This window comes from Ictidomys tridecemlineatus, chromosome 14 (genome assembly GCF_052094955.1).
Source record: "Ictidomys tridecemlineatus isolate mIctTri1 chromosome 14, mIctTri1.hap1, whole genome shotgun sequence".
Taxonomy (NCBI): Eukaryota; Metazoa; Chordata; class Mammalia; order Rodentia; family Sciuridae; genus Ictidomys; species Ictidomys tridecemlineatus.
Genome location: NC_135490.1, coordinates 40,348,780 through 40,362,938, shown reverse-complemented (window position 1 = coordinate 40,362,938; position 14,159 = coordinate 40,348,780). Strand labels below are relative to the sequence as shown.

The 14,159-nt window shown below is 36.6% G+C and overlaps 1 pseudogene; it reads right to left on the bottom strand.

Moving 5' to 3' along the window:
* Nucleotides 1–8,269: 8,269 nt before the first annotated feature.
* LOC101956966 (glucosamine-6-phosphate deaminase 1 pseudogene) lies at nucleotides 8,270–9,178 on the bottom strand (annotated as a pseudogene).
* Between the last annotated feature and the right edge of the window lie 4,981 nt (nucleotides 9,179–14,159).

The following is a 14,159-nucleotide window of genomic DNA, read 5'->3' as shown; positions in this document are numbered from 1 at the left end:
GGCTGCCAACTGCGACCATCTGAGTCCCTCCCCAGGAATATCCTGATGCTGATATGAGTGATTGCTTTCCAAGGTTATGCTCCTTTCCTGGGAACAGCTTATATCTGCTGATTGGTCCTGGGAGTTTTCCTAGCTTCCATTTAGAACATGCTGAAAGCACCCCAAGAGATTGGCCGCGACTGCAACTCCACCTCAGTCAACTTCTCTTCTGGTTAAACCCTGAAGCCTGCACCACTCATTTGTGTTTCTAAGAGCAGTTGCTGATAAATGCCTTGCATGGGAATCTCTCAAGATCTTCTAAGAGATCCCAACACATGAGAGAAATGCTAATCTCTGGATTTGGAGGAAAAATAAGTTAATGATGTAGCAGAGAATATGACCAAAATAATGTTTTAAGGAAATGAAGGCGATTAGTGTCTTAGAGTTGATTGGTGAGACACTGTTGGAAAAAGTAGGTAGGGGAGCATCCCTACCCAGAAGCACTGTGCAGAGTAAACCCCCATATTGCCACTCCTCCACCCCTATCAAAGCAAGCAGAAATTCCATACAGATTCCCAAAGCAGAACAATCCTGGACTCTGAGCTCTGCACCAAAGAAAACTCTTAATGCTTTCCTGTCTGTGTGGGCTCTGCTCCTTGAGGTGCTTAGAGAATGCAGCACTTTAAAAATCCATTTTGAAACTTCTAGAAACAAAAGTATCTCCCCATGTATTTTTGAAGTACTGCAATGGTCGATAACATTTAAACGTTAAAATATCTTGTCTCTTCCTAAGCCTTAAAGCTGAGAATAGACTGACTCCAAGAAGTGAAGGAAAGTGAATTATTCAATGTACTAAATATTAATTCTATTAAAATGGATTTCTATTAAATGAATGTTAACTTTGATAACATTTTTGAAGCAATTATGAAGGAGAAAAATATTATGATTTGTCTTCACAGTGATAAACAATATGCACAAATATATTTTGTACCTGGGCATAATGAATTCCTAGAAAGCCATTCAATTTGAATATTTTAAAATATATGAATTTATAAAATATTATTCTTTAGATTCTTGCCTATATCAAAACAAGTTTCCTTTTTATTGAAGCTGAATAAAATCTATACCAAATCTATTTTTAAGGAATGGGTTTTATCATATCTATGTCCAGCATAAATAGTTTTATATTTTCTCATCTTTTGTGAAATTTGTAGTTTGTAGCAACAATAGATTAAAATAGCAGATATATTTTGAGTACTTTATATATGCTGGGCACTCCATCATACCAAGTCATGGAGCTAGAATTCAGAGTCAAGGAATCTGACCCTTTCATTGTCACAAAATTGTCCTTTTGAAATTATGGATTTTGTTGGAACCCCAGAGGAATTAAAAGAGAAAATATTCAGCAAGCATTGATAAGGTTCCTCACTATTAGGACATTTTTATGTGATTAATAGTAAGTGACTAAGTTTTTACTTTAAGCTGCCCATTCTTGCCAATGGTTACAATCACATTTCTCTTTATTTTTCCTTCACTTAAAAATATATCATGTGTACTTTTTTTTTTCTGTCATACAGGGGACTGGACCCAGTAATGTTTTACCACTAATCTTCATCCTCAGCCTCTTTCTTTCATCTTTTAAATTTTGAGATAGGGTCTTGCTAAGTTGGCCAGGTTGGTCTTGAACTTGGGATCCTCCTGCCTCAATGTTCCCAGTTGCTGGGATTGCAGGCATGCATTAACACACCTGACTATGCTTTTGTAATTTTTGAGGGGAACAACAGCTTGTGCCACATTTTCTTAGATAATATGTGCCATAGTTTCTTAGTCATTCTTAATATGCATTTTGATTTCTGTTAAATACATGTTTACTAAGAAGTTTCTCTATTTAAAATGAATGTAGAGCTATGCTGTTATAAAGTCAGAAATTTAAAAAAGTCTCTACATTTTCTGTTAAAGATAGTATCAATGTCAGCTCTCCAAGCATAGAACAATATCTCAGCACCACAGATATAAAATGAAATATATGAAACATCTAGAAACATCTGCCAGTCTCCAGTGAATACTCTGAAATCAATCTGTGCTATCATAAAATAAGAATAGAGGTCTTTTCTTAGAATTACTAGCAGACAGTACCTCATTAACTAACCCAGCCAATCAATTAGAGTCACTGAAAAGAGCATGATAGGACTTTGGGGGAATATAACCATTTTCCTCATTAAGTACTAACAAGCCAGTTCTCATACTTTTCTGATATCATTATGTTCCCTACATTTCCTCCATGCCCATTAACTATAATCCTAATAATCACATATCTGCTTATAGCAGCCTGTCTTTTTAATTTAGCTATGGTATCACTTTTGAACACCTTTCCCTAGTAGTAACAGGTTTTCTTCCTTTGGCAAAACTGTCAATCCAAAATAATCTTACCTTTTCTTTATTAACCTGCTTGAATCTTTTAAATTGTATAGTGATAAAATGCAAAATGTTAAAAATTTGAGTATAAAATGAAGTACATTGGAAATTGGTATAGTGACGAGCTGCATTAATAATGTCAGGCTGAGTCCCACATAGGACACACTTCTAATTACACAGGAAGTCCCCTGTGAATTGGCAGAGGGCATTCTGTTTACACAAGGCACTATAATGATGTTGTGTGAATGCTGAAGAACTTCCTCTCTGGTCTTAACAATAGGATATAAAAATAAATCTCTTGCAGAGATTATTTACACAGTTGAAGATAGGATACATATCCATTAAGTGACTGTTACTATTTAGAGTCTTTTAATTAAATGTGTGTGGTTATTTTTTTGAAATGAGATTTAATAGAGATAAGTTATTTATATTTGAATCAGAGACAAAATTATGCATTACTGTGTGTGAGCCCATATCCTTTAAAAAATACAGGTTCTCTTTCCTGCTTGCTCTCTGCTCCTCTGTCATCCCTGTCTCTTTCAATTTAAGGATATGTGGTTGATTGCTGTAGGAGCACTGTACGTTGTCTTCAGGGTGCCTGAATATAGGGCTCAAGCTCCCACATGTGAATTGGTTAGAATATAGTAATTGGCCCAGCCTGTTTTGTGAAGAGGCAGTACGACTTGGAGCTGAGTCATTTTTGTTCACTTGTTTGTTTTCCTTTTATCATTTTTCTAATTTATACAACATTTTCTCTTTTTGTGATATTGCTCCCATGTAATAAAGACATAAAATTCTTAGCAAAGTTAAACATCAGATGGTATCTAATTTCAGTTACCTTTTTTGAGTGGTTTTGGGGAACAGAGGAGTCATTTATTTTGTTTATTGTATTTGGAGGATGTATTCAAACCTGCACATAGCTCAGAGACAGGCTGTCCATAGTCTAGAAAATTGGGAAAGTGGTCATTTTGTCTGAATTATTTAAATAGTTTCTATCACTTCCTGGATTTACTTTGCCTATAGACATCTTCTCTACACAAACCCAGTAAGTGTTGGCTACTAATACTGAATAATGCATTTTAAGTGACTAAAAAGTAATAATATTCCTATGAGTGGTTTGCATGAATTTTAAATAGCTAGTATAATATCACTTGGCAAAATTTATTATTTAGCATGTTTCCAAGGTCCATCTATCACATTCCATATATAATAAAGCCCTATATTGTTAAAAAACAAGAAAAATCTTACTCAAAACTTATTTCAGATATAATTAGATGTTAAGATTTAAAATATAAGTCTACAGAAAATCATAAAGTACAAATAAAACAGTATGTTATAAACTTAAAAGCTGAAAATATATAATCATGATTAGAATTGTGCTATATTTAATATTAAGTTGCATTATAAATAAAAAGCTGGAGGAAAGGAAAGCAAATTACTCTTAATTCTACCACTCCAAAATAAACATTGATATTCATATCCTTTCAAATTGTTCCTAAGCATATATATTCTTATCGAATTCCTACAATAGCAGTATTTAGGCATTGCTGTTGATGAAATGTTTGTGCATCTCACACCAAATTCAAATGCTGAAATCTTAAGGTATAAAAAGCTCAGCTAGATGTTAGTATATCATTTGGCAGAGACTTCTTCAACTGGAAAAATTATATTTTTAATTCATAATTGTTATCTCAGTAGCCAACAGACTTATTAAGGTAGATACTGCCTGAAATTCAGCACTTACCTGTGGCCTACACATGGAAGGTCAAATCTTGTATGCCACAGTGCTTTATTTTCTTAAAATTAGATTAAAGGCCTGACTTAGCTATTTATATTTATTAGTATTGGAAAAGACTCTTATTCCTTGAATTTTCAGTGTGCTGTTCATTATTTTATCATGTGATTAAAGATTTTATATTCTTACATGAATGCTCTCCCTCCTCTCCTGTTCTTACTCTTACCCTATTTCCTTCTCCTGCTTATTAGACTGCAGACTTTTGAATGGGGAGGGGCCTGCTCTGCTGTCTCCATGGTAGCTTAATCAGTATCTGGTTAATGGAATTAACTTTCTGAAAGTTATTTCTTAGGGATGAAGAGGGAGCTGTCTGTATTTAATTCCTTACTTCTCTTCAGCATTCATGCTAACTGTTGACTTTAATCATATGAAGAGTTAAGCATCCTGGTGGCTGTTTACTTTTAAGTACTCTTTTTGACTCTGATCAATGAGGTGAAAAGTAATTTACATTTGATGTGTGGCTCTCTTATCTTAACTAGAATGACAGCTGCCTGCGTGATAACTTGTTAAATGTAAACTATGTAGTTACCCCTTGCTTCTGCAAGATGCTTTGTCTTAATACAATCAAATGTAAATACAGGCCTGTAATTACTTTCTGTTATGCTTCTCTGCATTTATGGTGCTGAGTATATACAGATATTTCAACAAATTACCACATGGTTGTTTTACCTCCAATTTGGTGACAGAAAGACATCTTTTAGGAATTCAGGGATTAAGAAGATGCTTCTAAAATAAAAAAAAATATTTCTGAATTATTTTAGCTAGTGTACACTTATCACTAATTCATTCAAGATCAAATGAACTTTGATCATTAAATGTCTGACAAACCATGGAAATTCGGTTGTATGTCTCATGAAGGCATTTAATTACTTTATTATGAAAATCATCTCACACATTTAGAAAGTCATAATGGTGTTTTTAAAGCAAAGAGAACCTTGATGCTTGTTAAATCCTGAAATGTTTTACTAGTATTCCTCAATGTATTATTCTTCCTTTGACATGAATGATGTCTCTGGCATAGGATTAAATATGTTGTATTTAAGCCAAACCATAATGAATGACACTTATCTAGAGATTCCAGAGGTTGGGAGGTCTTCTATATCATACAAAGAAGATGGAATTCCTGTTACATCCTAATGAAGCTTTTATGAAACACAAAGGAAAAGGGTATCTCCAGTAAAGTATTACTGCACATATGCAAAGCTCTCAAGACCTTTTCCATCTGGTTCCTCTGTGACTCTGTGCTCATGTCAGCAACCTCATGCCTTTTGACCACAAAAGACATACAAGTGAAAAATTTCAATGTCAAAAGAAATGTAATTAAGAAAAATACCACTGGAGATGTTTTATTTAAATCTTTCTGATATTTATTTATTTATTATTCTAATTTGTTATATATGAGTGCAGCATGCATTGCAATTCATATTACACATATAGAACACAATTTTTCATATCTATGGTTGTATACAAAGTATATTCACACCATTTGTGACTTCATACATATACTTAGGGTAAATCTCATTCCACCATATTTTCTACTGCATGCCCTAGGCCTTAAACCCCTTTGCCCTGTCTAGAGTTCCTCTAATCCTCCCATGGTCCCCCTCCCAACCCCACTATGAAGCAGCCTTCTTATATAAGAGAAAACATTCAGCATTTGTTGTTTTGGGATTGGCTAACTTCACTTAGCATTATATTTTCCAAATTCATCCATTTACCTGCAAATGCCATGATTTTATTCTCTTTTATTGCTGAGAAATATTCAATTGTGTATATATTCCATGTTTCCTTTATCCATTCATCTGTTGAAGAGCATCTAGGTTGGCTCCATAGTTTAGCTATTGTGAATTGTGTTGCTATAAATATTGATGTGTCTGTGTCCCTGTAGTATGCTATTTTTAAGTCCTTTGGGTATAGACCAAGGAGTGGGATAGCTGGGTCAAATCGTGGTTCCATTCCCAGTTTTCTAAGGAATCTCCATACTACTTTCTAAATTGGTTGCACCATTTTGCAGTTCAACAGCAATGTATGAGTGTATCTTTTTCCACACATCCTTGCCAACACAAGTATTCTTAATAGCTGCCATTCTGACTGAAATGAGATGGAATCATAGTGTAGTTTTAATTTGCATTTCTCTAATTGCTAAAGATGTTGAATATTTTTTTTTGTATATTTGTTGTATGATTGTATATCTTCTTCTAAGCAGTGTCTGTTCAGTTCCTTGGGCCCTTTGATTAGATTGTTTGGTTTTTGATGTTTAGCTTTTTCAGTTCTTTATATACCTAGAGATTAGTGCTCTACCTGATGTGAGAATGGTAAAAATTTTCTCCCAAGCTGTAGGCTCTCTATTCAACTCACTGGTTGTTTCTTTTGCTGAGAAAAAGCTTTTTAGTTTGAATCCATCTCATTTATTGATTCTTGATTGTAATTCTTGCATTATAGGAGTCTTAAGGAAGTCAGGGCCTAATTCAACATGATGGAGATTTAGGCCTATTTTTTCTTCTATTAGACACAGGGTCTCTGGTTCAATTCCTAGGTCCTTGGTCTACATTGAGTTGAGTTTTGTGCATGGTGAGAAGTAAGGGTTTAATTTCATTTTATTGCATATGTGTTTCCAATTTTCCCAGCACCATTTGTTAAAGAGGCTATCTTTTCTCCAATGTATGTTTTTGGTGCCTAATAAAAGATAACTGTAATTATGTGGGTTAGTTTCTGGGTCTGCTATTCTATACCATTGGTCTACTAGTCTATTTTGGTGACAATACCATGCTGTTTTTATTACTGTTGCTCTGTAGTATAGCTTCAGGTCTGGTATATTAATGCCACTGACTTCACTCTTCTTGCTAAGGATTGCTTTAGCTATTCTGGGTCTCTTATTTTCCAGATGAATTTTATAACTGCTTTTTCTATTTCTAAGAGAAATAAATATCATTGGGATTTTGATAGGAATTGCATTAAATCTGAATAATGCTTTTGGTAGTATGGTTATTTTGACAATATTAATTTTGCCTATCCAAGAACAAGGGAGATCTTTCCATCTTCTAAGATCTTTTAAATTTTTTTCTTTAGTGTTCTGTGGTTTTCATTGTAGAGTTCTTTCACCTCTTTCATTGATTCCCAAGTATTTTATTATATTTTTTGAGGCTATTGAGAATGAGGTAGTTTTCCTCATTTTTCTTTCTAAGGATTTGTCACTGATATACAGAAATGCCTTTGATATATGGGTTTTGATTTTGGATCCTGTACTTTGCTGAATTCATCTTACTAGTTCTAGAAGTTTTCTGGTGGATTTTTTTTTTAGTCTTCTAGGTATATAATCATATCATCAAATAGTGTCAATTTGAGTCCTTCTTTTCCTATCTGTATCTCTTTAATTTCTTTCATCTAATTGTTCCGGCCACAGGGCTCTAGAGGGAAAAGGTTTCTACCTCTCTCCTTTTGGGTCCCCAAAGGGAGAGAAGTTTGTCATGGATGAACCCCTGGAGGCTTTGGAGTTAATAGCAAAAGCCACTTCTTTAGCCCCAGTCACCCAAATCCTCCTCCAAGGAGTCCCCCCAGTTCATGGAAAAGCCACCATGAGAGTAGAAAAACGACTAGGAGAAAGGATTAAGAACAGTTTTCTTTCCGTGATACTTGTTACTGACCAGAGAAGCTGATACCCTGTATGTCATTTAGATATCAAGTTCACACCTTTACCTGAAGCAGCAGTTCTCACATAAGGGGCAGGCCTATCCAAGAGGAGGTCTCAAGACTCCAAAGAGATGGAGTCCAAAATACACAAGCCTCTAATTCCCACCCACTGGAGAATAGGTGCACGTAAGGATAGAAATTCCTGAAAGGAGTGTGTTGTACATGTGAAGAGTGGCTAAGGCAGAACAAAAAAGCCAAGAAGCCCTAACATGGGAGTGGTGGACATCAAAATGACGGAGAACACTGTTCAGAGATTGACTCTGATTAAGTTATGTCATTCCACCGCTGAACTCCATGACATGGCTTCTAGCCTCAGAACCAAGAAGAGTAAGTTCACTTACTTACTGCAGTAACCATCCTCGACAAAAGAAAAGCAATTCTGTTCTCCTAAAGAAAATTTCCTATGAGGTACTTGAAAGTAGGTCCCAGCATAGGCTAATCACTGCATGGTTTCTTAGAAGACTGGTTTTTCTCAATTTCTTTCTCTTTGATACTGTACAGGGGGTCCACCAACTTGTTATGAACAAGCATTAAACCTTTGAAATACTTGACAATCTTCACTTTCGGCTCCAAGGTGGCATCTTCATCACACACAAACACGGTGCAGGGATGCTGCTGGAAGGCAGACACGGTCCACATACGTTTCACCCCTTCCTCGATGGCCTTGTTCGAAGCAAAAGTTTTGTGAGCGCCTGTGATGAGGATCATCACCTCTCTAGCATCCATGACAGTGCCCACACCCACTGTCAGGGCCATGGTGGGCACCTTGGCAAGATCACCATCAAAGAACCTAGCATTGGCCAGCATGGTGTCCATGGATACTGTCTTCACACAAATCCTGGACACCAGGCTGGAACCTGGCTCATTGAAGGCAATATGTCCATCAGGGCCAATGCCTCCAGCAAACAGCTCAATCCCACCTGCATCCTTGATCTTCTGCTCAAAGGCATCACACTCAGCCTGCAGGTCAGCTGAATTCCCATGCAGAATGTGGGGTATTCTCTGGATGGATATCAATGTGCTTGAAGAAGTTGTTCCACATAAAAGAGTGGTAACTCTGCGTGGTCCCGAGGAAGGACCACATACTCGTCCATGTTGAAGGTCTTCACATATTTACAGGTCTCCATTCTTATAGTACTCAATCAGTTTCTCATTGCAGCCAAGTGCGGTGCTCCCAGTGGGGAGTCTCATGGAGAAGGACTTGTCTGGTGGTAGGTTAAACTGGATGATGCAGTTCCTGATGTATTTGGCCGCCCACTCACTGGCCTGTGAATAGTGCTTCAGGATGATGAACTTCATCTTGTCACACATACCTCCTGTGGCTGCCGAGGCGACTGCTCTACTGAGTTTTTAATTTAGTTTATTGTCTCTTTCATTTGAAGAATTTCTGGGTTTTTTTTTTTGGTTGATTTTTTTTTGTTTGTTGTTTGTTTTTTAGAATCTCTATCTTCTTCCTATTGAACTAATCTTTTGCTTCCTGTATTTGTTTATGAAGCTCTTTGTCCAAATGATCTTTTTTTGCTGCCTTAATTTGCTCTCTTATATCATCCTTTAATTCACAGAATATTTTAATTATGTTACAGCCTGAATTCCTTATCTGTCATTTGTTCTGCTGTGCTGGCCATGGATTCTAATAATGTGATATCTTGATATGTTTTGGGGGCACTTTCTTCCTTTGTCTTTTCATGTTGCTGTGTGTCTTCCCTTCTATCACTCTGAATCCAGGGCATTACTATTTTTACCCTAAAGGCTTATAGTGTTTCTGTATGGTTCCAATACCTGTCCTTTTTGGGGAATGAGAATGTTAACAGATCCCAATATAAACAGTATACAACCTAAAAACAAATAGTTGCTATTAAGATGTTTATAGTTTGGTCACAATGTACAGGAATGGTGAATTCAATTATTATCTACAATATAATCAGTAGGTTTGAAAAGGGTTTACAGTTTCTGCTGATGGACAAACAACCAGTTGTGAAGTGTAGGACAATAAGCTGAGGAGGTAGGAGGTGAGGATATAGAGTTATTATGTCTTAGGAAGTGTGAAAGAGAAATCCAAAGAAGAAAGTTAGTAGCAGGAGAAGAGAGAGGAAGTAATTTTGGGTAGTCAATTAAGTGGGAAGACAGTAGAGTACATAAAAATAAAAATGTTAAAATCATAAAAATTAGAAGAAAAAAAAAGAATATACAACCCAACTGTAACCTACTATTCAGACATCCCAGTCCTGTAAATCCTAATTCATGCAAAGTATTTGGTTTCACATATGTTGGGGATGTGCAGGCGGGAAAATAAAGAGGGGCAAGAAAAAAAATCTCAAATAAACAAGGATTGTTTTGGTTGGAGATCAATATTTCTCCTGCTTTCTTTCTCATCCAATCGGTGGTGTTGTCTGTTGTTAGCTGGTATCTCAACTCTCAGGATGGTGAAGATAACCAGGGTAAGAGGGTTGTTCCTGGGTGGAGGATACCTGGAAGTGGGGTGTGGCACCCGCTAAGCCCTGAGGGAGACTGCACCTCAAGGATCTCTTTTTGGGCCCGCTGGTATGATGTGTGTGCCTGGTCTTATTTCCTTATCTCACCTGAAGACCTCTTGTTTCCTGGTCTCTATGTGAGTCTCTAAACTGATCACACACACCCTCTCTCTTACTACTTCCTAATAAGTGACTTTTCTCTCTGGGGGTCTTATGTATGGCACTCTGGGCTCATTTTGCACCTGCCACTATGTTGTGTTTGGCAGTCCATGTGCTGGGTTAGCAGCCTACTGGGGAGTGGGAGGAGTTAGAAACTGGGTACCTGGCCAGCTGGAGTTTCAAATTGGGAGTTGCCCCCCCAAAAGATGATGATGAAGGTGACCCAAGGTGGAGGTAGCTGCTTTCAGTGATGAGGTGTCTCTGGTGGGGTGGGGGTAGCCAGGTGATTGCAGTGGACTATGAGTTCAGAGATGAGCTCTGTGGCATGCAGTGTGTGGCTGTCACTGTCTTCAGAGCCTCTGTGAAGTTCCCAGGTACGGACTACTGCACATAGGAGACTGTCTCCACTGCTGCAGAGTCCCAAGATGGAGGTGACCAGGGGAGCCCCACGTTGGTAGATGGGGGTCCACACAGGAGTGGTGGCTGGAGCTCCTACGCGTGGGTAGCTGCCTGCTGTCTTACATGGGAGTGGCATCTGGGACTTCTTCTTGGGTGTGTGGCCAAAAGTTCTGTGCAGCCGCTGATGCTGATGGTCCTGCTGGAGCACCCAGTAGTCCTGCATGGTCGAGTAGCTGGGAGACCTAGTCTGATGCTGGGGCTTGGATCCCTGTATGGGCACACAGTGACCTTGATCCCTGTGTGGAACTAGGAATTTTCACTCACAGAGAAGCAGTCTTCTCACAACTTGAGTCCCAGGTCACAGAGTGACGCACAATGCGGCCTCCCTCTGGCCCACCATCTTGGATCCCCTCTTTCTGATATTTTTGTATTACTTTATCTGGCACAGAAGACTTTTTTTTTAAAAAAAAAAACCAGGACCTGATATATGGTTTCTTTCATTGTCTTACTAAGAGGTACAGCTCTGGTAGGAAATTTTGGAGACTTTCACCTGAAATTACATTCTCACAAGCATATGTATATATTGCTTATATTTTAGTATTAAGAATGTTTTTTTTTTTATGGAAGTTTTTATTAGCTATTCTGCAGAAAGGCATTGGCCATAATGGATGGTTGTGGAAAAGGCACATACTGATGAGGAAGGAGAGGGAAGAGTTTTCCTCGTTTCTTACAGAGGCAAGTATAATATTTCATCTTTAAAAAATAATTACCAGCTATGGATTAGATATGCATAAATGTGTCCTTTCAAGCTTTCATGCATTGAAATTTATTCCCCATTATGAGATATTAAAAAGGTGAAAACTTAATCTAAATATGGCATTTAGAGGTGGGAACTGGGCAGTGATTAGAATTAGATAAAATCATCAGGGTGGAGTCCCACATAGCTTTTTTTTTGTACCTAAAGGGATTGAACCCAGGAGTGCTTAATCACTGAGCCTCATCCACAGTTCCCCCATTTTTAAATTTTTTTTTTTATTTTGAAATAGGGTCTTCCTAAGTTGCTTAATGTCTCACTAAGTTGGGGGGATGGCTTTGAACTCATGATCCTCCTGTCTCAGCCATCAGAGCTGCTGTGATTACAGGCTCATGCCACAGCACCCAGCTAAAAGATAGACTAAAAGAGACACACTCATATGCTCCTATTTCTTTGCCATGTAATGCTCGGCAATTCTCCGGGACTCTACCAGCAAGAAGGTCATTTTCAGATGTAGCCCCTTGATCTTGAATCTCTAGAACTGTGAGTTGAAAATAAATCTCTTTTCTTTATAAATTAGTCTGCCTCAAATATTTCATTACAGTAACAAACAATGGAGTAATACATAACCTAAGCCTTAAAATAGTTATCAAATCTGGGTTTGAGAGGCAGCCAACCACACTAAAAAATAAGAGTATAGAAAGGAAAGCTTATTCCTTTGTTTAGCTATATTTTTAGCCTGCAGTTAGATAACCCTTGAGAATTGAGCTTGTATTGAAGAAATTCGGTTTGCCTTTCTACTCTGATTTATCAGCTCACTGTAACTTTGGCTCTCATAGTCATAAATTTGTTTTTTTATGTGGATGCAATTTAGATAACTTAATGACAAATATGGCATTCTTTTTCATGTCGCTTCACTATTGTTATATAAAAATTGAATATAGTAATTTTGTGTCAGAATTAGAAAGGTTTGTGATTCATCTCTGTACCACAGAGCTTAGGGTAATACTTCATTCTGCAAAGAGAAACCTAACCTTTTTGTATTTCCATATTCAGAGAGCAATTTAAGTTTTCATCTATATTTTTATTATTTCTGATTTATAGGTAATAAAAATCCATTATGTTGATAATGGATATTCTTAACTATATTGTAACTTACATATTGGCAATTAGACTTTACAGATGTGTTATTTACTTGAATTTATACTGAGTTACATGCACAGCTCTGCCATTATGATAATTTCAAGAACACCCTTTGTAAAGTTCTCTTGAAGGCAGGACCAATACCTTACTGTAAGTTCCCCCCCCCCATTGTGCTGAATAGAGTACTAGGTTATTAACACACATCTGTTGAGTGAAGAATGATGTTACAACTTTTAATTTTAAAATTATAAATAAAAACTGCCACAGAAAAAATCAGATCCTTGATTTTGGTGATGTGAAAAAGTTATTTATTTTTTAACTGTTAACAAAGAATAGTATGGAATACAAGTAGTATTACTAGGAAGCACTTGTTACACAGATTACTGTTTTAACCATTATAATACTCTTTATGTGTATGAGTACATTTAATACTGTTTGTGATACTGTGATATACTCTATCCTTATTTCACAGATGAGGAAACTTAGACCTGGCTAAGAACACAGTTACCTCGTGGAAAAACAGGAATCCACACTCAAAGTGGTTGGTGCAGGAACACAGGCTCTTAAAAATACTCTAATATACTTCCATAAAAAAATCTTCCTTTAAAAATATAAATAATAAAACGTGGGAGTATAGTTTTGTGGTAAATGCATGTGTCACGCCCTGGGTTCAATCCAACTGTCATCTCCCCCAAATGAAAGTAATACCTTTTATATGCATATTAGTTTTTTCGGTTTATAAAGCTACATTATTTTAGAAATTTAAATTGTCTGTTAACATAATTTTAGTGCATTACATTTAGCATCTTAGAGATTCATTTACTCAGCAATTTTTAACTTTGCTGAAGAGAGTTATATACATTGGTAAACATAGTTATTATTGGGGGACTTTGTACAATTTCAAGATTGTAATAATTTGTTTCCTCATATTTCCCATGTTGCAAATGTACAATGCTATAGAACTACTGTACTATAGAACAGGTTTGCAAGATTTTTCTGTAAGAACAGATGTTTTAGGCTTAGCATTCTACATAATGGCCTCTGTCACATATTCTTCTTTGATTTTACAACCCTTAACAAGATGTAAAAACACACTTAGCTCACTTATCTCATTAAAAAGAGGCTGCAAAGGCCAAAGTTTGCCAACCTCTACAATACAGCATAAATATGGAGATTCAGGCAAGCAATGCTCTATCTATATAAGCAATTAAAATACTAGACCTCCAGGTTGCACAGAATGGTAAAGAATTTGTATTAAAAATTATGTTCTACTTTGTTTCTCTTGGAAAGATTCTTTTTTATTTTTTTCAAGCGTGATGGACAAATTTCACAGTATCAAAAACCCAAGTCTTTA